Genomic DNA, 23868 nt, shown 5'->3' with positions numbered 1-23868 from the left:
CTCTAGCAGTTCACCAAACACTGTTCTTATTGAACTTGTCTATGTCCTTTTAGTTTTCAAATCCAAATAGCATATTTCCTTCAATGTCTCTGTAACAGTTTTGACCTTTTCTTCGTGCAAATTCTTTCTTTTCTTTTCTTCTGTAAATCTGTTTCGATTACTTTTTTGTTTCCTTATCTCTTTCTTCCAATCTTGTCCAGACTGGTGCTCACATTGCTACACTTATGTCATAACTTTTCTTTTCTTCTTCTCTTTAATAATGCCCCCAATTTTATCATTCTTTTTCATATTCATGGTCATGGTTATTTTGATGATATCTAAACAGATCAATCTTTGCATCTGTTTAATATAAATGTTAATGAAAGACCCTAGTCCCCTAGGATACTTTCATCAATGGGAGGGCGCCCCAGAAAACTCAGACTCCAGGCCAGGAGATGCAATAAGCAAGAGGAGTTTATTCGACGTTTGCGCAAATTGACTCTCTGTCCCGAGCAGACAGGGAGCCCCGAGCAGCGGTTACAAGCCCTTTTTAAAAGGCAAAAACCACAAGATTAATGCATAACACAAAGCATCCCATGATTGGTACATTTAAAGGTCACCATATACACCAACAATCACTTTGCCACGGGGGAAATTTTGTAACACTCTTTGTAAAATGACTGGCCCATGGTTGGTTTAAGGGGGGGTTTACATGGTTACAGGCCTATGATTGGTTGACCTTTGGCTTAGCTTATGGTCTTGCCAGGAGGTCATTATCTCAAGGTCCTGTCTGGGGAATTTCTAAATGGGAACTGAGGAACACGTACTGTCTGTTCTTTATCTACTACCACTGACCTTGTCCTGGGGCCGGCATCTGGTCCCTGAAACTTCTTCATTCATTTCTGGGAAGGGAAGGGTCAATGCTAGCGTAAGCAAGTTTACAGAAGCAGAATCAGCAGTTAGCAAGTTAGTAATAGTAGTGGTCAATTTTTTTAATCTTTCAGTTAGAACTATCAGAGATTTTTTTCCCCTAAATTGATCATTTTCACCTGTAATCCTTATCACCAAGAACATGACTAACACATTTGCCTGGCCATAGATGTAGAACCCTTTAGATTTCTTGTTACCCTTCTTCTCCCACCCATTATATAAGATGAACAATCAAGGTTTTCTCAGTTTCTGTTACTAATTTGATTTATTTTTTTGTTTTTGTTTTTGTTGGTCATGGGGCTGGAACTCTGGGCCTGTGTGCTGTCCCTGTGCTCTTCAGCTCAAGGCAAGCACTCTACCTCTTGAGCTACAGCACCACTTTCGGGTTTTCTAATGGTTTTCTTTTTACTTTCCTAGCGAGTCCATTAAACTTCCCTCTTGAATTTGGTTGTCATGAATACCCAACTTCTATGTTAATGGGACAAACTCTAATGTAAAACTTTGTCTCCAAAAACCAGTCCAAGAAGCTGTGATCACAAATATTTGACTATACTTTTTTTTCTTTTTTTTAACCTTGAAAGTCTTTTTGTGTCTCAATTGCCAACAAAAATAAGTATTCCACCACTTTTGGGTTCAATCGTTTCTAACCTCAAAGATATATTTTGGGAACAAGATGCTTAGAGGAAACCAAAGTATACTCCACTTGTTATCTTTTCTATTAAGTCTCTCCTTAGATATAATATCAGGAAAAGTGAAGTTATTCTTTGCAAAATTATTTCAATTGATTATTTTTCTCTTGGTCTTGCATTTGTTCAACAAGATGTATCGAGGAGAATAGAGTTAAATCATCCATACCTTGGATGACAGTGTCTGTTACAAAGGACAATGCTTCTATGTCCTACTTCTATGTCCTCCTCTTAGCTCTTTCCTGATTTCCAATGAATAACAGATTCTTGGCTTCATCTTTAGTGAATCTGAAGGACTATACGGCCTCCCCCATTGCTCCATCTTCATTGTTTCTCATTTAAAATTCTTTTAAGTTGCCTCATTCGGATGTGTAATTTATTTTCATGTCTTCATTCAATCTGTTCTTCATCGTAGTGAGGCAAATAGGCTCTGTAAAATCACTTTAGGGAACTAAAATATTAAGAGAATCTATATCAAAAAGTTTTGGCCTCTCTCCACTGTTGAAGCCAATATGCTTAGCTCGGGTTCTAAAAAGAGTTTTCTTACATTTTTCATTTCCTCAATTCTTTTCTGATCCCAAAATTTTTTGGCTTATGTAATAAGAGAAGTGTTCACTATCTCATCTTAATAAGGATATTATTTTTTGTGGGCAACATAGAAATGTGAAATCATTGGTTTGAATTATCCTATCAGATTTTTTTTCTGTGTTTCAGTGCTTCATGTGCAAAGACATTGTGGAAAGAATTACAAACAGAAAAATGTAAACCCAATACATTCTTTCATTGTTTAGGATACTTTCTCTCTAAATATTTTGACTCAAACTATATATTTCAGAGAATTACAGTTTGGTAAAGGTCAATTCACAAATTTTGATGTCTTTTTTTTTTTTTAAGAACTTTGGATTTAAATTCCACTACAACCTTGTTTCACAAACTGAAAATATATTTCCTGGGTAAGGACATTTTCAAGGGAAACAGAGGATTTCCAGCAAGTTTTCTGAGGTTTATTCGTTTGTTTGTTTGTTTAATGAGCCAACTTCACCCACATTGATCTCTCTCCACTAAGTCTCCATGGATTTCTTTGCATGAAAGCCTCTTTTCCCAGGCAATTTTAAATTTTCTTAATAGGCTAAGTTGTTAAAAATCCTGAAGAATTAAAATTTACCTGTCATAATTGTAAAACTCTTTTGAAATTCCTTTATCAGAATCGTGAATTCACCAATCTTAATTCCACCTTTACCATCAGAAACAGTTAATGTTGTTTTCATGATATAGTGTCCATGCAACGATTCTTTTCCAGTGGCTTTGTTATGCATATATATTACAATATAAGCTGAAGCAGAGCAAAATGAACTCCAAGATATGAAAACAGAGGATTTTTTTCTTTTTGCGGTTGCTGTTTTTAAGGTAGTATATGATTTCTATTTTGTTTTGGGTTTTCTCCCTATGGTTTATCCCCCTGATTTTGGTACCCTGTATTTTGTGTATACATTTACCTTAATTAGGGAATGAAAGAGGAAAAACAAAATGGTGAGAAAAAAGACAAAGGGCAAACCAATGGAATAGCAATGCTGACAAGACAATATATGGGAAATGTATATATCAACTTGTGAGAAGTATTGAGGAGAAGGAAAACTGTGAGAAAAATGAGCGAGGAGGTAACAAGTATGAAAAGTTATGCATTAAGTACTTTTCAATTACTGATGGGATCATTGCAAGATATTGTTAAAGCATGCATAGATGCCTCACCAGCAGTCACTCAAGGAATGGCATATGCTGCAGCAATGAAAGGAGAATCATTCAGTGCTTATGAACAAAAATTACATAAGACACGACCTCAGGCTAGAAATGGGGTCTGTTTCTCATGTGGCCAGTCAGAACACATGAGTAAAGATTTTCAACAAAAGCAAAATATACCTAGTAAAAATAAAAAGGGTAAAGCGCCTGGACTTTGTCCACGATGAAAGAAAGGCAATCATTGGAAAAATGAGTGTAGATCAAAATATTATAAGGATAGAATTCTCCTAACAGCAGAAGAAAAGGAGACAAAAAACAAGAAGAGGGGTGCTCCCTCCGCCCCTTAAACGAAAGAGGGGAAACACATACTGTTACACAAAAATCCCCTACGGGATCAGTTCCATTAAATCCCCTTGTCTCCTCCATTTACAGTATGGGATTTACCAAGAGCTACTCCAGGAAGTGCAGGGTTTGATCTGGCAGAAAAAAGAGATTACATCATCTCTATCATGCATGCTGTTCAGCTAATAGAAACTCAAGTTTATGGTTCTGTAATTGAAGCAACTGTGGGCTTGATAATTGGTAGAAGCTCAAATTATAACAAAACTTTGAGGTATTACTCGAAGTAGTTGATGCAGATTACCAAGGGAAAATTAACGTAACGGTAAGGTCTTTAAAAAATATGCAAATACCTATGGATCAAAGATTAGCTCAAATCTTAATTTTAAATTATGTCCATCTTCCAAATCAAATCCTAAAACAAGATCGAGGTACAGGAGGTTTCAGTTCCACAGAAACTGTGGCCTGGGTACAATCTATTTCTAAGGATTGACCCATGAAAACTATAAAAGTGGATAGAAAGCCTATTAAAGATCTCTTGGACACAGGGGCAGACCCAACATGTATTTCAGGAAAAGACTGGCCCTCATCCTGGCCAATTATGAAGACAGAATCTACATTAATGGGATTGGGTATGGCTAACAATGTTGCTCAAGTTCAAAAATTTTAAAGTGGGAGTGTGAAAATAGATTTGGAAACTTTCAACCTTATATTATATCTTCTTTGCCCTTACATTATGGGGCAGAGACATTTTGCAAAACATTGAACTAAAATTCGTTACTGCAGATTCCTTTACTGTACAAAATTTTTCATAGGGGCCGCTGATGAGAAGTTTGCTGATACAATATCATGGAAAAATGAACAGCCTGTGTGGGTTGATCAGTGGTCCCTAACTCAAGAGAAGATACAGGCTGTAGGATAATTGGTAAATGAGCAAATACAGAAAGGATATTTAGAGGAATCCAATACCCTTGGAATACTCCAATTTTTTAATTAAAAAGAAATCTGGGTAATGGAGGTTGTTACAAGACCTCAGAGCCATTAATAACACCATGTATGACATGGGGGTTCTTCAGCCAAGACTTCCATTTCCTGTGGCTGTTCCTAAAGAACATTATATAATAATCATTTATTGTCAGGATTTTTTAAACAATAAAATTGTATCCTAATGATTTTCAAAGATTTGCATTTCATGTGCCCTCATGTAATTTGAAAAGGTCCTGGCAGAGATATCAGTGGAAGGTCTTGCCACAAGGCATGAAAAATTCTCCTACATTGTGTCAAAAATTTGTGGATAAAGCTTTACAAAAAACTAGGGAAGAGTTTTCTAATGCTTATATTATTCATTATATGGACGATATTTTAATAGCTGCTGAAAGTAAACATTTAACAGAACAAATTTTAACAATTAACCATTGAGCAATTAACCAACTTTGGTTTGCTTATTTTCCAGATAAAATTCAACATAATAAACCTTTAAACTATTTAGGAAAAATAATACATCATGTCACAAAAATGAGTATTAGGCTAGATAAATTAAAAACATTAAATTATTTTCAAAAATTACTAGGAAACATAAATTGGCTTAGACCCTACTTGAAAATTACCACAGGAGAATTACACCCATTGTTTGAAGCCTTAAAAGGGGATTCTAATCCTAAATCTAAGAGACAATTCACTCCAATAATGTTAGAAAAAATTCATTGGTGGAAGAATAGTTACAAGCAAAAGTGGTCCAATTGGACTATAATAAAGACTGGGATATTATAATATTAAAGACATCTTATACAAGATGTTTATGGCAAGATGGAGTCCTGGAATGGCTTCACTTGCCTCACAGTCAGACAAGAATGATAGCTTCTTATGTATATTTGTGCAGCCAACTCATTGGCAAGGCAAGGAGTAGGTCCTGAGAGTTACTTGAGAAAGAAATGTATAATATATTTATAACTTATAATAAAAACAATTAAAATATTATTACAGAATGATGAGAATTGGAAATTAGCATTATTAAATTATACAGGACAAATAAAATTTCATGTTCCTCAACATCCTTCATTAAAATTTGTGGAAGAGGTAAAAACCATTTTTCCATTAGTGGTAACAACACTTTTCGAAGGAGCTCTAACAGTTTTTACTGATGGGTTCTCAAATGGAACTTCAGTGGTATACATTCCAGACCATTCCCTATTATTAAAAGGGATCTGACATTTCAGAGCAACAGGAAGAAATTATTGCTGTAATTTTAGCTTTAACCATATTTCGCCAGCAGCATAACATTTACACAGACTCTAAGCATATGGTTAACTTATTTCCTGCCATAGAGATAGCTCTTTTATCAGGACAATTAAAAATTATAGACTTGTTACAACAGTTACAAAAATTAATTCAACTTAGAAAAGAAAAATTATTTATTGAACACATAAAAGACATACAAATTTACCAGGTCCTCGTTCATTTGGAAATATGATGGCTGACTTATTAACTAGAGAAACCATCATGCTTTATTTGTAATTAATCACCTTAATACTAATCAATAAAATCTTACACTTATGCAAAAACATTGGAGCGAAATTGGATTTAAAGTTCAGCCAAAAGTTAAAAGGAAAGATTTGCTCAGAGGCACCTGGAAAGGGCCTGATGTATTAATCACCTCGGGAAGAGGGTATACATGTGTGTTTCCACAGGAGCCGCGTCACCCATCTGGAATCGCAACCGACTTGTGTCCCCTACAAAAATAAGAGAAACCCAGGGATAAAAAACAAAAGAGAAGGTGCAAATGAAGAAAGCGATGCCAAAGCTCAAAAGTCTTCCCCTTTCTCCTCAACAGGCGAAGACAACAAAAGAAGCCCAACCACCCACCCGGGAATAAATTAAGAAACTCATCCATTCTGCGGAGGAGATTGTTGTTTCTACAGGAAAGACAATCACTGTTCAAAATAGGTTTCTTGCTATGCTTGCCATTATTGCTGTGCAGGCAGTGTCTGTTTCAGGAGAACAATACTGGACATATGTTCCTAATCCTCCTCTTCTTCATCCTATGGGACGGGGTGGGGGGATGAGGATATAATACAAGTAATGACAAATAATAGTGACCTGCTAGGGGGTTTGGAGGACTATTCTAATTCTCATATGACTTCTCAAACAATTAATTATGAAGGAATGACAGATACCACTCCAATTTGCATAACGCTATCAGGAGAAAATCTCCACGGGTGTTGGCCTATAAACTATAGAACTTTTTTGACTGATACCCTTGATCAATCCAATGATAAAAAGTTCTAAAAAAGATTGATGTGGTAAATTGGCATGATGACATTAGGCTTTCATACTTATAACGAATCCTTTTTCATTCCCAAGAGGAATATACATTTAGGTAACTGCCTACAAAATATCATGACAAAGATCAGTTTGGGGATGTATTAATTACCTCACTGAAATGGTGAGAATGTGGATTTCTAAAGGCCTCTTTTAACAAGCCTTTGGGGCACCAGATAGTATTTTTTATTTTTCCATTGCTAACCCCGATTATGATTATGCCGCCTACTTAAAACATAATTCATGAAAGTTTAATGGCTATGCTCCTGATAGGCACGGGGAACCCCTGAAAAGACGGCTCACTCCAGCATGGGTGGCTTCCATTTTGGTGAGTCACTCTCTTTCACAATAAAATGGGCATTCATCTGTATTTGTTTAGAATTTTTGCAAACATGATTTTACTGAAAAAGCCCAAAGAACTAAGAGTATTGCAATTGGGGTAAGAGCATGTGTAGATTATCCTATGGGAATTTTATCTAGAAAACTAGATAATTTAATCATTATTAATCAAGGAAAATCTTATTATATTAGCTGTAAGGATTATATTTTTACTAATTGTCTTACTTCTTCTCTGGATAAAACATATTCTGTAATTTTTATTTTAAAAAGACCTTCATATGTAATGTTACGTGTAGATCTATAAAATGACCCTTGGTTTAAAAATTCTGCTTTACAATTGCTGAAAATTCTGGATAATATGTTGCAGCCAAAACACTTTGTTGCGGCCTTGATTTTAGGAATAAGTGCTTTATTAACAATAATTAGCTCTTTAGCGATTTCTACAGCAGCCTTAGTAAATGAAGTAAACACTGCTCATTTTGTTACTGATTTAAACAAATATGTTTCATTAGCCCTAGCAGAACAACAAATTATAGATAAAAAGTTAGAAATGAAAATAAATCCTCTGGAGGAAGTGGTTCTGGCTATAGGTCAGGAAGTTAAAAATTTAAAAACACAACTCTCAGTTAAATGTCATGCTAGTTTGAAATATATCTGTGTTACTGTTCTAAAATATAGCTTTTCTTTTCATCGGAATGCCACCAAAAATCATTTGTTAGGAGTCTGGAGAGATAAAGATATCTCTCATGTTATGGAGGCTTTACAGGATAAAATTATAGCAGTTAGTAAAGCTCATTTAGATGTAAAAATCTTACAATCTTTGGCAGCATTACGTGGAGGCTCTCAATCCTCTGGATTGGATTAATGTAATAATAATAAATACCATTGTCAGATCAATTCTTCCAATTCTTATTCTTATATTTCCAGTCATTTTCCGGATGATCTTTAGATTTATCTCTTCTGTGCACCAAGACATTCATGAGCTTCAATTAAAAAATAAAAAAGGAAGAAATGCCATGACACCTCCTGCTGAATCTGCGTGAGAGATCATGCCAGACAAAGCATAAGCTTCATGGAAGCATGCTTGCAGGAAGGGGTGTTGGTTCAAGGCTTCCTCTATACTTGGCTGCACCTTTATTGCCTCTACCTTTATTCTAACTATATTTTTCTTGGCTGTACATTTGTTTCCTTTATTCTTGTTTTGGCTATTTTTCTATTGATCCACGAACAGAGCATGTGAAGCCACTTACCCTCGTGCCTATCCTTGCTATTCTCTGCTCTCTCTCCCTACTTCTACTCCTCTTGCAGGCCGCCTCACATCCTCTGTGCATGTACATCTGCCCCTGTGAGACCCTGGCCACTGCTGACACCACATTGAGGCCCCTGACCCTCTCTCCTCCTCCCCTGTGCCCAGTCCCCTCTTCCCCTTGGCTCCGCCCCCTACCCTTGCCCAAAAGATCAGCCCTGACTGGGCCCTAAGGCTTCCAGGCCATGGGAATTACAGCCTCACCTCAGCTCTGCACGCCCCGCCAACCCTAGCGCTTGCTCAGGGGATCGAATCTCCCCTCAGCCCCACCTCTAGAGGAGACTCTCCTCCAAGCCTCTCCACTCCACATATCAAGAACGTGCACAGTGACCCAGTTAGAGAGAGAGACAGAGAGAGAGACTGAGAGACTGAGAGAGATTGTTGGGGAAAACTTCCTCTCAAGGACTCAGAACATAGCACCCTTTGGGATGACTCAGCACACAGCATACTTCAAAAAACAGCACAAAGCACACTAAGTAACAGACTCAGCACAATTTGTCCTTTGAAGGACTTAGCATATAGTAGCCTTTGGGATGACTCAGCAAACAACACACTTTGAAGGAGGGAGTCCATAGCACGCCCTGTATAGGACTCAGTGCATGGCATGCTTTGAAAAACTCAGCACATAGCACTCTTTCCCAGGACTCAGCATATAGCACCCTGTGTTAACACTATTTAAATACTTATACTTCAGCAGAAAAGCAACATGTTTAACAACTGTTAAAAATAAAGTAATAAATCAGAATATATTACTATACTAATCATTGAATGGCTTTTTAGTGGCAGTCAAACATGTAAGAAATGAGGTAATATGCCATTTGTTTGCACTTAATAAGTGAGAAAGAATTTTCTAGGTCTTTTAAAACATATCATAAGTTTAATGAAGAAACTATTCTGTCATGTCATATGATAATCAGATAAAGATGATATTAGAGCAAAGAATAGATTGTACTAAGTTTTGGGATGTCAATGTATGTACTTATTTTGGTTTTGGAAAATTGTGAGGATTTCAAATTGGGGTATTGTTCTTGCTAGGCTGGCATTATGTCAGTGGTTAATTTTAGGATAAGGGTTCCCTTTCCACAAAAACATGCACCTGATCTGTCCTTTTAAGTTTCCCATCATCAATTGCATCAGAGTTGCACACCAACTTGTCTAGCTTCCTGGATCCTGCAGTCCTTCCAATGGTAGTCTCTAGATAGTGCAGGATGGTGGAAATGATCTAATGCACCCAGCTATAGATTGAGAAGGAACTCCCCTAAAATTTGGCCTGGTTTCTGTTCTCAAGCCTCCTAAGTAGTTAAAAGTACAGATTGGAGCCCCTGGTGCCAAACAGTAACAGTATTTTTAAAGCAATTAGACATTTATATGACACGTTTGTGATTACCTCAGGAAAGGAATAAAAGAGCAATGAAGCATAGAGGACAAACAGAATTTTAGCTAGCTACTCAGAGGGTGAATCAGTTTAGCTAGCTACTCTGGAGGCCGAGATCTGAAAACCACTTTTCAAAGCCAGTACAATCATGAAAAAACATGTGATTATCTCCAAAAAACCAGAAGTGCATCAGTGGCTCAAGTGGTAGACCACTACTTTGGGCACAGATGCTTAGAGCAGGAATGATGAATGCATGCATGAGCACATGAACATGCACGTGTGTGTACAGGCACGTGTGTGCACACACACACACAAATGAGTATTTCAATGCAGAGTTCTTTATTTTTTTTTACCTTGCTGTACTTTATTTCCCTGTATTAGTTCACAAATTAACAAAATCAGCTAAGCACCTATTTACATACAACTCATCATGTTTCTCTAAAGTCTACTCCCTTTTGGGCAGCCTGCTCTTATTTGACCCAAAAGTAAATTATTCAAGAGATCAATTCATCTCCCTCATCTCTGTAATGTTAGATGATTGTTTAAGTTCTTCCTAGCAATATAATTTTGTGAAATCCTACATCAAGCAACATATTTCTTTCATGAAATGGGAAGCCTCTGGAAAAAAATAAACTATAGGTTTTACTCCTCCTGGCAAGCATCTGGAAATTTATTATCTTCATATAATCAATGATATGTCTGTGTATGCCAAAAATGGCTGTGAAAATAAAAAGACCCTTCTAAGCACATAGAATTCGTATACCATTAATAGGTATGAAGGTTTTTTTTTATTATTCTGAAAATACCATACAGAAGAGTTTCAATTACATGGGCAAATAATGAGTACATTTCTTATCAAGCATTGTTGCCTCCTCTTTTGTTTCCACTTCCTATCACTTTCCATCTCATCCCTCCTGCCCCTCCCCCCATTATGCCCCTCCTTGCGAAAATTTTAAAGTTCATTTTTCGACAAAACATCTTGTACATCTCATTGTTACAATGGGTCCAACTCTATCCTTTTCTAAAAGATTTTTTTTTCTTTCCCTTCCACAAACTATACCAACATAAAATACAGTGAAAACAGGAGCTATATTGTGGGGAAGGGACATACAAAGCAACAAAAATTCATCTTATAAATAGGTTAGAAACAATCGCATGAAAGAAAAAATATTTGAATGCTTATCTTGGGGTACATTTCACCTAACATCAACGAATCTGACCTTTTCTGCTTGTCTCAGACATATCCTATTTATTACCAATAAGGGAAACCATGGGGCCTATGTGTACTTGGACCTGGCGTAATTCACTTAATATAATTTTTTCCAAGACTTTCATTTTCCTAACAATGGGGCAATGTCATTATTTCTGATGGAGGCAAAAATTCCATTGTGTATATATACCACAATTTATTGATCCATTCATCTACTGAGGGGCATGTGGGTTGGTTCCAAGCTTAGCTATGGTAAATAATGTTGCCATAAACATAGTTGTGCTGGGAGCTTTAGTGTGGTCTTCTTTGTGATCATTTGCGTAAATGCCCAAAAGTGTGATTCCTGGGTCATAGGGGAGCTCCATATGAAATCTTTTGAGGAACCTCCATACCCCTTTCCAAAGTGGTTGAACAAGTTTACACTACCACCAACAATGCAGTAGGGTTCCCCTATCCACATCTCCTCCTGCATGTTGTTATTAGAGTTCTTGATTATAGCCATTCTAACTGGGGTGAGGTGGTATCTCAATGTTGTTTTGATTTGCATTTTTTATAGCTAGGGAAGTTTAGCATTTCTTCATGTGTTTATTGTCCATCTTTCCTTCCTCTTCAGAGTAGTTTCTCTTTAAGCCTTTAGCCCACTTATTTATTGGGCTGTTGATTCTTTTAGGATTTGTTTTTGGGGGATTTAATTTTTTGGAGTTCCAGATATATTTTAGATATGAGACCCTTGTCCATTGTATGGCTAGTGAAGATCTTCTCCCAATTTGTGGACATTCTATGGATCTTGCTAGCTATGTCCTTTGCCATATAGAAGCTCTGCAATTTCATGCAGTTCCATTTGTCAACCTTTCTATAATTTGTTGTGTTTCTGGGTCTCTATTAAGCAATTTTCAGCCTGTACCAAGGAGATCTAGGGTTTCTCCTATTCCATCCTGTAATGTTTTCAGAGTGTCTTTATATTGTGAGGTCTTTGATCCACTGGGAGTTGATTCTGCTACAGGGTGATATATAAGGATCTAGATTTATTTTTCTACAAGTAGTTAACCAATTTTGAGAGCACCATTTACTGAAGAGGCTGTCTTTCTTCCATTCTATTTTTTTCAGCTCCCTTATCAAAGATTAGGTGGCTGTAGGTCTTTAGGTTCATTTCAATTCTATTCCATTTGTCCTGAGGTCTGTTCTTGTGCCAGTACCAAGCTGTTTTGCTTACTATGGCTTTGTAGAAGAGTTTGAAATTTGGTACTGATTTTCCTCCAACACTGTTCTTTCTGTTAACGATCGTTTTTGCTATTCACGGTCTTTTATTGTTCCATATGAATTTTTGGATTGCCTTTCCTATGTCCTTGAAGAATGAGGTTGGAATATTGATAGGTATCACATTCAATTTGTAGATAGCATTGGGAAGTATTGCCATTATCACGATTTGATCTTTCCAATCTAGGAACATGGGAGTTTTTCCACTTTCTAAGTTTGTTTTGATATCCTTTTAAAGGTATTTAAAGTTTTCATCATAGAGGTCCTTCACTACTTTGATTAAGTTAATTCGTAGGTATTTTATTTTTTGTGGGGCTATTACGAATGGAGTGCTTTCCTAATTTCAGCCACACTTTTCTCATTGTAGGCCTTCAGAAAAACCATTGGTTTTTGAGGGTTAATTTCATACCCTTCTAGTTTGCCCAAGTTTTGAGTTACCTTGAGTAACTTGGAAGTGGATTCTTTAAATACAAGATCATGTCATCTGCAAAGAGGGAAAGTTATACTTCTTCATTCCCTATTGGGTTCCTCTTTATGTTTGAATTGAAGAGCAGTAGAGAGTGGGCCTCCTTGTCTCGTTCCAGAGTTTAGAGGGAATAGCTTTAGATTTTCACCATTGAGTATAATGCTTTCTGTAGTTTTGTCATGCACAACCTTTATTGTATTGAGGAATGTTCCATAGATTCCTAATTTTTCCAGGACCTTCACCATAAAAGGGTGTTGGATCTTGTCAAAGGCTTTTTCTGCAACTATTGAGATAACCATGTGGTTCTTATCTTTGCTCTTGTTGATGTGATGAATTATGTTAATTGATTTGTGTATGTTGAAGCAGCTTTGCATCCCTGAAATGAATCCTGTTTTCTCATGTTGTACGATTTTTTGCATGAATTGTTGAAGTTGATTAGCCAAAATTTTGGTGAGAGGCTTTGCATCAATGTTCATCAAAGAAATGGGTCTATAGTTCTCTTTCTTTGATGAGGGTTTGGGGATTTGGGTTATGATGGCTTCATAGAAAGAGTTCGGTAGTGAACTTTCTCTTTCAATTTCATTGATGATTTGGAGGAGTATTGGTGTGAGTTCTGCTCTGAAGGCCTTGTAGAATTCTGCTGTAGAACCATCTATTCCTGGGTTTTTCTTAGATGGGAGTTATCTTATTGCTCTTTCTATTTCAATGCTTGATATGTGCCTGTTACGATGGTTTAACTCATCTTAGTTTCAGCATGTCAATATTTGCCAAGAAAATGTCCATTTCTGCCAAGTTCTCAAACATATTTGCATAAAGTTTTGAGCACCATTCCTTTATAATGTTCTGAATCTTGGTTGTTTTTGTAGTGATGTTTCCATTCTCATCTCTGACTTTATTAATTTGGGTGTGTTCTCTTCTTTTTCTTTTTTAAGGGTCTGTCAATTTTGTTAATTATTTTGAAGAACCTTCTGATTTTGTTGATTCTTCATATGTTTTTTTTTTTTGGATTCTAATTCATTTAATTCTGATTGATTTTTAATTCTTTCTTTCCATCAACTTGATTGGGGTTTATCTTGATTCACTTTTTCAAGGAGTGTCAGAACTCATTAAATTTTTGATTCCAGGTTTCTCCAATTTGTTAATATAGGAACTCAGAGCTATATACTTGCCTCTGAATCGTGCCTTTTCTGTGTCCCAGAGGAGCAGAAAATCTCTGTGCTAGTTTTTCTTGAATAATATGAACATTTGAACTTCGATTCTAAGCTCTTCCATGACCCACTGGTGTTTGAACAGTGTGTTTTTCAGCCTCCATCTTTTACTGGACTTTCTTTGGTGGCTTTTTGTGTTGAGTTCTAATTTTATTCCCTTTTGGTCTGATAGAATGCAAGATATGAATTCAATGTTTCTGAATTTTGACAAGTTTGATTTGGAAAATGTTCCATGTGCTGCTGAGTAAAAAGTGTACTCTTATGCTGCTGGATGAATATTTGCTAGATGTCTGCTAAATCAGTTGATGTATGCACTTGTTTACATCTGCGGTTTCTCTGTTGAGTTTTTGCCGAGTATCACAGATCTATTTAGTGGGAATAGTGGCTTGTTAAAGTCCCCAACAATTAATGTCGTTGGATCTATGTGAAATTTATAGTAGTATTTCTTGTATAAATTTGGGTGCACTATTGTTTGGCAAATATTTAGAATTTTAATATCCTCCTGAAAGAGATATCCCTTAATTAGTATGTAGTAACCTTCTTTATCTCTTCTCAATAATGTTAATTTGAAGTCTATTTTATCTGATATTAGGATTGCAACTCCTGCCTGTTTTTGGGGGCCGTTTGCTTGGTAGATTTTGTTCCAGCCTTTCACTTTCAAAATGTGTTTGATTTTTATGGGCAAGTTGTGATTCCTGAAGGTAGAAGATAGAAGAATCTTGCATTTTAAACCAACTAGACAGTCCATGTCACTTAATTGGAGAGTTACATCCCCTAATATTGAGAGAGAGGACTGAGAGGTATTTGGGTGCTCCTGCCATTTTATCCACCTTCTTGGGTACTGCGCCTACTGGATTCTTTCTCTGGTTCTTGGATTCTGTTTGTATGTGGTTTCTTGGCCTTTATTGTGGTCTTGTTGGTTTTCTATGTTTAGGACATCTTTTAGTATCTTTTGTAGAGATGATTTGGTGGAGATATATTGTTTGTTTTTCTTTGCTATGGAAGATTTTTATTAGACCTTCAATTATGATTGAAAGTTTAGCTGGGTACACTATTCTTGGTTGATAGTTGTTTGTCTTTAGAGCATGGCATACACCATTCCAGGCTCTTCTTGCTTTAATTGTCTCTTTTGAGAAATCTGAGGTGATTCTAATTGGTTTTCCTTTATAGGTGACTGATCTTTTCTCCTTGACAGCGTTAAGGATCTTTTCCTTGGTCTGAATTGATCCTGTGTGGCTTATAATTAATTGGACGATGGGAAGTCTTGTTCTTGTCTGGTCTATTTAGAGTTTTAAAAGCTTCTTGTATCTGAATATGCCTATCTTTTTGCGTGTTGGGAAGTTCTCTGCTGGGATCCTGTTGAACAAATTTTCTGGACCATTACCTTCTGTCTCTATATGCTCCTCTATACCCATTTCCCTCAGATAAGTCCTTCTGATGGTGTCTTCCAAGTGTTGAATAGATCTATCATATTTCTTGAATTTGTCTTGGATAGTTGTATGTTCTTTCTCTATAATACCTAGGCTGTCTTCAATGCTGGAGATTCAATCTTCTGCATAGTCTAACCTAATGTCAAGACTTTCTACTTTATTTTTCATTTCTTTTCCTTTTAATTGGTTGGCTGTTATGGCTTCAAATTCTTTGTTGGAGCTTTGTTTTAGATCTTGTATGAAATTCTTTACTTCCTTAATTTGGTGTTCAGTGTTTACTCTCAAATCACTTAGTTGATTGGTTATGGTTTCCTTGGACTCCCATTCCTTCTGTTGGGATCTATTCAACATTCCCTTTGTGGTCTCCCTGACTCCTTTCAGGTGACTGTTTATGGATTCCATGAATGGCTCTATTGATCTTTGTCTATGCTCATCCAGCTCTTGCAATTCTTGTATTACTCTTTGATTAGATTTCTCACGTTCATGTAACTTCTCTAGTTCTCTTTGACTGATCTCTGCCTGCTCACACAATTCCTTTATTTCTCTTTGAGTATTCTCAACCTGCTCACGCAATTCCAGTATCAATCTTTGAGTAGCTTTCTCAAGCCCATGAGCTTCCTGTTTAGATCTTTGGTTTGCCTCCTCTCTCTCCCTAACACGTTCACACTGAGTCCTTTGCAGGGTTTCAATCTTTTCATTCACCATGTTTACCAGTAGTGTTTGTAGAGCTTTTTGGGAACTCTCGTCTGGATTATTCATTATCTGTTCTGTCACCTGATTATCTTGAGTGGGAATTGAGATACCCGGACTTGCCATTTTCCTTGTGTTTTTCTTGCTTGTTCTGCCCATTTGGGATGAAAGTAATGACAGTTTTGTGCTAGAACACCATTTTAAGGCAAGCATCAACCAAAGTCCTGTAATTGCATAGTCAAATGTTTGAAGATACAATCTAGTTCAACAGATACAGTCCATTCAACATTAAACAACTATGTTTAAATGGGCTAAGAATACCAAAGAATAATTTGACAAACCAGAAATTATTATGTTTAGGGAGAAAGGTGGGGAAAACAGCGTTAGAGGAATGTGGAAAGGTAAAAGGAAAGTGAAATTAACCAAGTCCTAATCTCACAGAGGGAAATGGATTGGAAAGGATGATAGAAAAGAGAGAAGAAAAAATTTTTAAAAAGAGACAAGAAAAAATGGAAAGACAAATATTTAAATTTAAAAAGTGAAACTCTTAAAAGTAATGAAAATTTAAAGAAGTAAAATTGAGAGATGAACATGGATGAGAGGAGGGGAGGGATAGAAAGGAGACCTGAAAAACTAAAAAATAAAAATACTTCAAATAATTTATAGGTATAAATAAATAATACTGTTATTAAGGAATTTAATCCTAAGAGGTTTTGAATTGAGTGATACGTTTTTGGATTAAGAATGTACACAATTGTGGATAAGGTCTTATAATCAATGACAGGTATATAGGAGGTGAACAGAACAACAAATAATTCATGCAAAAAGAACAAAAGATGAAAAAGTAAAACGAATGAGAAAGAAAGAACAAAAAAGACCAACAGGTCAGTAAACATTTTTTTTTTTATAAAGCACACACACACACACACACAGGTCAGTAAACATTTTTTTTAAAAAAGCACACACACACACACACACACACACACACACACACACACACACACACACACACACACACACACACACACCTAAAATAAAAGTTATAAGAGGAAGAAAAAAAGATTAATGAAAACAATTTTTATCATTAAAAAGTAAAAATTTAAAAAGATACAAAAAAGACTTCTTTGATTTTGTTTTTGGGGGGTTGATGGGAAGATCCTGTATCTCCCTTGTGTCAGTAACCAGTCTCTTGGTGGAGTCTCTGGTTTGCTTGTGGTGTTTGGTTTTCTGTGGCTTGATTGGTTTCTTAAGTCAGTTTGTTTGGGCAGGCAGAAACAATTCTGTTGGTTTACCCAGAAGTTTGTGATCGCCTCCCAGGCTAGTTCAGTGGGAGGGAGATCTGCTTTCAGTATCACAAAAGAGGGAGGTGGCTGTTTCCTCTAGTTTGGAGTTATTGTAATAAGGCTGGGTTCTGGGTAAAGTTGAGGCCTTTCAGCAAACAGTAGCTTTTCCCTGAGGGGCTAGCTTCTGAGACATTCACAAAGCCCAGCCTGGAGCCATTCTCAGGGTTTATTTTTACTGAGTTTCAATTGATTGTCAGGGCTGTTGTAGGGAGGGGCAGCCTCTGGCTCTGTTTACCCAGTGAAGAAAGCCACTCCTTTGTGGGATTAGCTTTCTCTGCCTTGTTGTTGTGACTTTCCCATGGGTGGAGTTGAGAATGGCAGGTCAGGGTAGGTACTTGTGACTAGCTAAATGACTCTTTTGTTTTCATCAAAGAACTGAGTTGGATCTAGCTACTTAGCCAGGCTTTTGTCTACATCAAAGGTGGATATCTCCAGTGTTTGGGTGAGGGGTGTCCTTCCCTCCTCTGCTCCCTTTGAGAAGGAGTGAGGATGTTAGTTTTGTACTCACGCTGGAGTGTGGGTTCCTGGGTAGCCTCTCGTCTGCTATCTGCAGGATGAAGATATCTGCTCCTTGTCAGTTCTTGCTCGTGTTGAGTAAAATCTGCTTGCCCGCTGCATCTGGCACATTTGTCCCAGACTCTCTGGGTTGTAGTTATGGCAGCTATGGATGGCACCACAGCCACCACAGCAACCTCAGCCATGGCTGCTGGAAAATGCTCAGATCTGTCTCCTTACCTGGATTTTTCCTCTCTGCCCAAACTCTCTGTAATGTGATGGCACACTTGGTGTGCCTAGGTCTGTTCATTGGAACACTAGAACTGCTTTCTTTGCAAGAGCTTGTTTAGCCACCAGATTCTCCTCCGCCATTTTCTCGAAATTTCTGAAGGTGTTTAAATATTACTGGAATTGTTTTGGAATAAATAATGTTCACCTTGACTATCTTGAGAAAGAAGAATTGGTTTCTCAGCACTATAGGTAAGAACTTGAGTGAAAGAAACAAAAGGAAAAATGAGGAACAACTCAACACATACATTCAAAAGAAACAAAACCCAAGAAAACACCAATTAATTCAGTACTCAAGAACCTGCAGGAAATGCAAAGATTTTTTTAAAAAATAGCTATGATAAGCTTATGAAAATCCTGACTACGAGGGAGTCTACTATTGTGAGGATAGTGGTTAAAGCTCAGACTGGACAGAAAGATCTGTACACAATGCCAGGCACTTGTTATTCTAAATTCCAGGAAGAATAACATAAAGTAGACTGAGCCCACGATCATACACAAGTAGGAAGGAAGATTCTATCTGAAAGTTAATCAGGATAATTTAGGGCTGGGGGCATGCCAAAGTGGTAAGAACAACCATTTAGGAGACACAAGACACTCAATTCAAATTCCAATCTTATGTGCATTAAAGAAAAAAAGCTATGACTTTAAATAATGGGAATAATTGCAAGATTTGAATATTTGAGTGGAGAAAAATCCATGAGAGAGGTAGAGTTTACCCATGTTGTAATACTTTCTACTTAAGTGATAATATTATGTGGTACTCCAGACATAACAGAGTTACCTTGCAAATGAGCATGGATGTGCATTTGTGTGAAGGAAATACTCTATTTACATAAGTGTAAATTAAATACTTTTTGGGGGTAGATTTTAGTTCTTGTACTAAGAGCCTGGGTGATATCTCTGAGTCTTTTCACTCAAGGCTATCACTCTACTACTATGAGTCACAGTTCCAATTCTGATTTTCTGTTGGTTGTTTGGAGATAAGAGGCTCATGGACTTTCCTGACCAGGATGGTTTCAAACCATGATCATCAGATCTCAGCCTCCTGAGTAACCAGGATTCCAGGCCTGAGTCGTCCATGTTTTTAATAATTTAGTAAATTGTACAGTTACAGAAGTTATAATTTATCATTATAACCTTTATAATATATGTGTTTATATTTATATCAATGCATACATATAGAAATATTTTAACATATTTTGTATCTACAGTAGATTTATGAAATCATCCTTCATTATAAAATAATATGGAAACAAGTTTAATGAGGAGCAAAACAAAGGGAATTGTCACATGTTTCTTGTTGTTGAATGAAATATGAATTGTGAGAATCAGTTTGAGAAAACCATTTAACAAAATGGATAATGGCTATTAATTCCAATCCCTTTATTTGCCCATATTGTGCATCCTCACACATGAGTGTCAAAGTCAAACCACACTTTTTTGCCTTTGTATTTAAATCACATGTTATAATTTAGGGGATAGGTGAAGTAATCAAATAAAGATTAAAATGATACTAAGTGAGGCTATGAGTTAGAGCTGAAAATTATTTTAAATATGATAATAGCTAATTTAATCCCATATTTTTTACTTTTGCTCTATTGTCATATACCTCATTCCCACATTAGGAAAGTACATAGAAGGTTCTCACTAAATTATGTGGAAAATTATGAAAAATGTATTAAAAGAATATGGGCACATCGGGGCTGCGAAAGTGGCTCAGTGGTAGAGCTCTTGCCTTGCATGCCTGAGGCCATGGGTTTGATTTCTCAGCACCACATAAGCAAAAAGAAGAAAGCCAGAAGTGACGCTGTGGTAGATTGCTAGCCTTGAGCAAAAAAGCTGAGGGACAGCACCAGAGGGGCCCAGAGTTCAGGCCCCTCGACCGGAAAGAAAACAATAACAACAACAAAAGAATATGGGCACAGTCTGGTTTTAGCTGATTGGTACCTGTCGGGGGTAGTGTGTTTTTGAGGACCTGAAAAACGTTGTGATGTAGATGAATGAAGGGATGTGCTAATTCTGGAAAATTGGCTAGATGATTGCTCCCAGAAAAAAAGTGATGAATTTTCCCAAAAGGTTAGAGTAAAATCACTCTCACAATCATGTTCACTACTGCACTATTCACCGTAGAGAATTTATGGAAACAGCCCAGATGCACTTTAGCAGAGGGATGGTTGGAGAAAGTGTTGCACATATACACAATTGGATTGCACCCATCCATTATAAAGACTGTTACAGCATTTGCAAAGAAATGGATAGAACTAAAATTATGTTAAATAAATGAAGTCACAGCCAGACACAAAAAGAACGCGTATTTAGAAGCCAGAATTTTATGCAAGTTAAAAAACAGTATTAATCAAAGCATGCTATTTGTAGAGGAGTATTTAACAGGTGTAATTTCTTATAAAATTGAACTTTTAATCCAACAAAATGAATACCAGGAGGCTACCACTTGGAAAATGTGAGGGAAAATCAAAGGGAAGAAATAAAGAGACTTATGGAAGTAGAGAGTGAAGCTATAATATTCAATGCAGATAGTATGAAACTAATAAAAACGAAAGTGGGTTGAGGTTTGGAAGGATGTGAGAAAGTTATGTAGAGATCCATTGTATTTATAAACTGATTCTTTGAATGGAAAACATTTCGTACACCTATTTAATAAAAATATAATTAAAAACAATGGAGACATCTGATCTTAAACCATGAGTCAATATTATACTTGCCTTCTCAGAAATTTTCTTTGCAGGTATTTTCCTCATAATGACAGAAAAGTGAACAACGCAATGTATATCAATACATCACTTTGCATATCCTAAATAGACAATATAAAAATCACAGTAAAAATATTAGAATATATCACATGATAAAATAAAAGGTAGAAAGTATCAAACTCTGATTGTTTTTCCAAGTACTTTACCTTTGGTATCTAATTTAATCCTCACAATAATCCCATAAAGTGAAACTATTTCTATTTTTAATTCTAAGATGATGATATTTAAGTCTTCAGAGTTGGAATTACTAGGACAACATTCTACACACGGTAAGTGTTAGCCTGCGTTCCATTCCCACTATATGAACTAACCTCATTCTATTTTATAACTAAATACCAGCACTCAGTCTACTAATTCTAGGAAAATTCCCAAAATTATTGTGCACACTCTAATAATATTTCCTTTATCTTTGTTAGAAAATAGGTAACTAAGACGGACACCGGTGGCTCACGCCTATAATGCTAGCTACTCAGGAGGCTGAGATCTGAGGATTGTGGTTCAAAGCCAGTTTGGGCAGGACAGACTGTGAGACTCTTACCTCTAATAAACCACTAGTAAACTGGAAGTGGCACTGTGGTCCAAGTGGTAGAGCGCTCGCCTTGAGTGGAAGAGCGCAGGAACAGCACCCCAGCCCAGAGTTCAAGCCCCATGACCAACAACAACAAAAAAAGACAAAAAGTAACTGTAAGAAGAAAACTCCATGTTCATAATCAATTTATACTTCCCTAGTGAAAGGAACTGCTAAACTATAACATTCTTGATTTCTAGCTCAAAATAGTAGAAATCATATTTTATGCCTTCACTCAACACTGCACTGCCTGGGGACCCCATCTCTGGTTAACACAGTCTTACTGAAAGAATGACCTGCCCAATTCCTGATGGAAACAGACTGCAGGCCTTTTGGAGCAATCGTTTCCACATTGTAGCTCACCTAAATTTTTTACCATTTGAAGTATTTTGATTGCTTTTTATACCCACCATTTTGAGAGAAATGTACTACTTTAAAATGTTATTAAAGAAAGAATGATATAAAATCACATTTGACCCCAGATAAATATTTTACCTTTCATATACCCAAAAATGCAGTCTTACCTATCATTAATGTTAGGAACGAGAGGTTAAAAATCATTGACACCAAGACCTAATTATGAATTAAAGACTCTCCAACTTGTGAATACAATTGGTTTAAAAAGACATCAATACTACTGCATTTTTAAGTCCCTATGATAATGATAATGATTCGTTATGATCATCATAATGATAAACTATTAACACTTAAAAATAACTCATTTTCGTGGGAGTAGGACGAAAAGCACAAGGTTAATCCTAATTATTTTAAAAGACGTTTATTTAAAAGTTCACTCAAAACTATAAAGATTCTAAAACTAACTGAAATAGAGAGGAAATAATTTAACTGCATCATCTACATTCAATGGACTATTAATAGAAAACAAAATTATACTAATAATTAGCTTACCCAATTCACTTAATTCTTTTATTCTATTCCATTTACATTCATAAAAACTGGGTTTTCATAAAATGAAGCATAAAAAAGCATATATACCCACTTACTTTTTCAGATCTTCACAATATTTCAGAAATTTTAGCTCTACAGTCAATGAACTGAAATAATACTAAAATATTCAAAGGATTTTCAGAAATTGCAAGACTTGCTCTGAGATGTTATGTATATTGGAACAGATATTCAAAAAGCCTTATTTGTTAAAGTTGCCGTAGTTTCTCCCACAAAAAAGCCATTAGTAAAGATACCTGTGCATGTACAAAACACCTTCAAATGCATCCACAATATGGACATAACACTTGCTTTTTGTTTGTTCGTTTTTGAAAGGAATATCTAACAAGCATATCCACAATACTTATTTTCAATGAATAAGATGGGATATTCAAACATAATATGGGTTGGATTATCTCTTAGTGAGAATAGATATAATCTTGCAAAGAAAGTGATTTTCAACAGAAATCCGGAAAGAGTTTATCCAACTTGTGTTTCACAGGAATAATCAGAGAGTAATACCTGTTTGGTCAAGTCGGTCCAAATCACTCTATGAGTGTATCTTAAAAGTATAACCAATTTAAGAGGTCAAATACGTATTTTGTACTGACAATCATCTTATAGCAACAACTTATTAACTAATTATGTCTGTATCTTCTTACCTAACATACAATAAGAGCTGAAAGCTGTCTCTTTTTCTAACTTAATATTGTAAATGCTTTGATTATGATGTTATTATTAGACAAATAATATGTACAAAGGCTGGTTCCACTGAAATGACATGACAGAACACTGATAAATAAAAACATTGCAACACAGTTAGCTTTTTTCAGCCTCACCCTGTCCACATTGGCAAGCAACATTGCAACAGCACACGCACACATATACACATACACACATGTTCGCAAATGTACACACACATATACACGCATGCTAAATTCAGGGTTTATTGTACCAAAAAGTCCACATAAAATATTAGTGATTAGGACAAATGATAATATGCCTTATTACAAAATAATACATAAACCATTACCACGCATGTTACATTTTACCTGCCTCTCCACATGTGACCACTTAATTTAGTTTTAATTAATTAATTACCTTATTAATTAATTTATTTGTTTGGTGCTACTACTAGGGCTTGAACTCAGGGCCTGGCTTTGTCCCAGAATTTATTTTTTGTTT

At 36.2% G+C, this 23868-nt stretch overlaps 1 long non-coding RNA gene across 1 annotated transcript in view; it reads right to left on the bottom strand.

Annotated features, from left to right (window-relative positions):
• Positions 1–23868, bottom strand: part of LOC138834474 (uncharacterized) — a 46376-nt gene that overhangs the window by 4915 nt on the left and 17593 nt on the right. Inside the window, exon 3 of the long non-coding RNA XR_011374135.1 lies at positions 21123–21211. This is a non-coding gene — a long non-coding RNA (uncharacterized lncRNA). The remainder of the gene's footprint in view (positions 1–21122; positions 21212–23868) is intronic.

This window comes from Dipodomys merriami, unplaced genomic scaffold, assembly GCF_024711535.1.
Source record: "Dipodomys merriami isolate MVZ:Mamm:240054 unplaced genomic scaffold, mDipMer1.0.p SCAF_216, whole genome shotgun sequence".
NCBI lineage: Eukaryota > Metazoa > Chordata > Mammalia > Rodentia > Heteromyidae > Dipodomys > Dipodomys merriami.
This window is presented reverse-complemented; position numbering and strand designations above follow the sequence as displayed.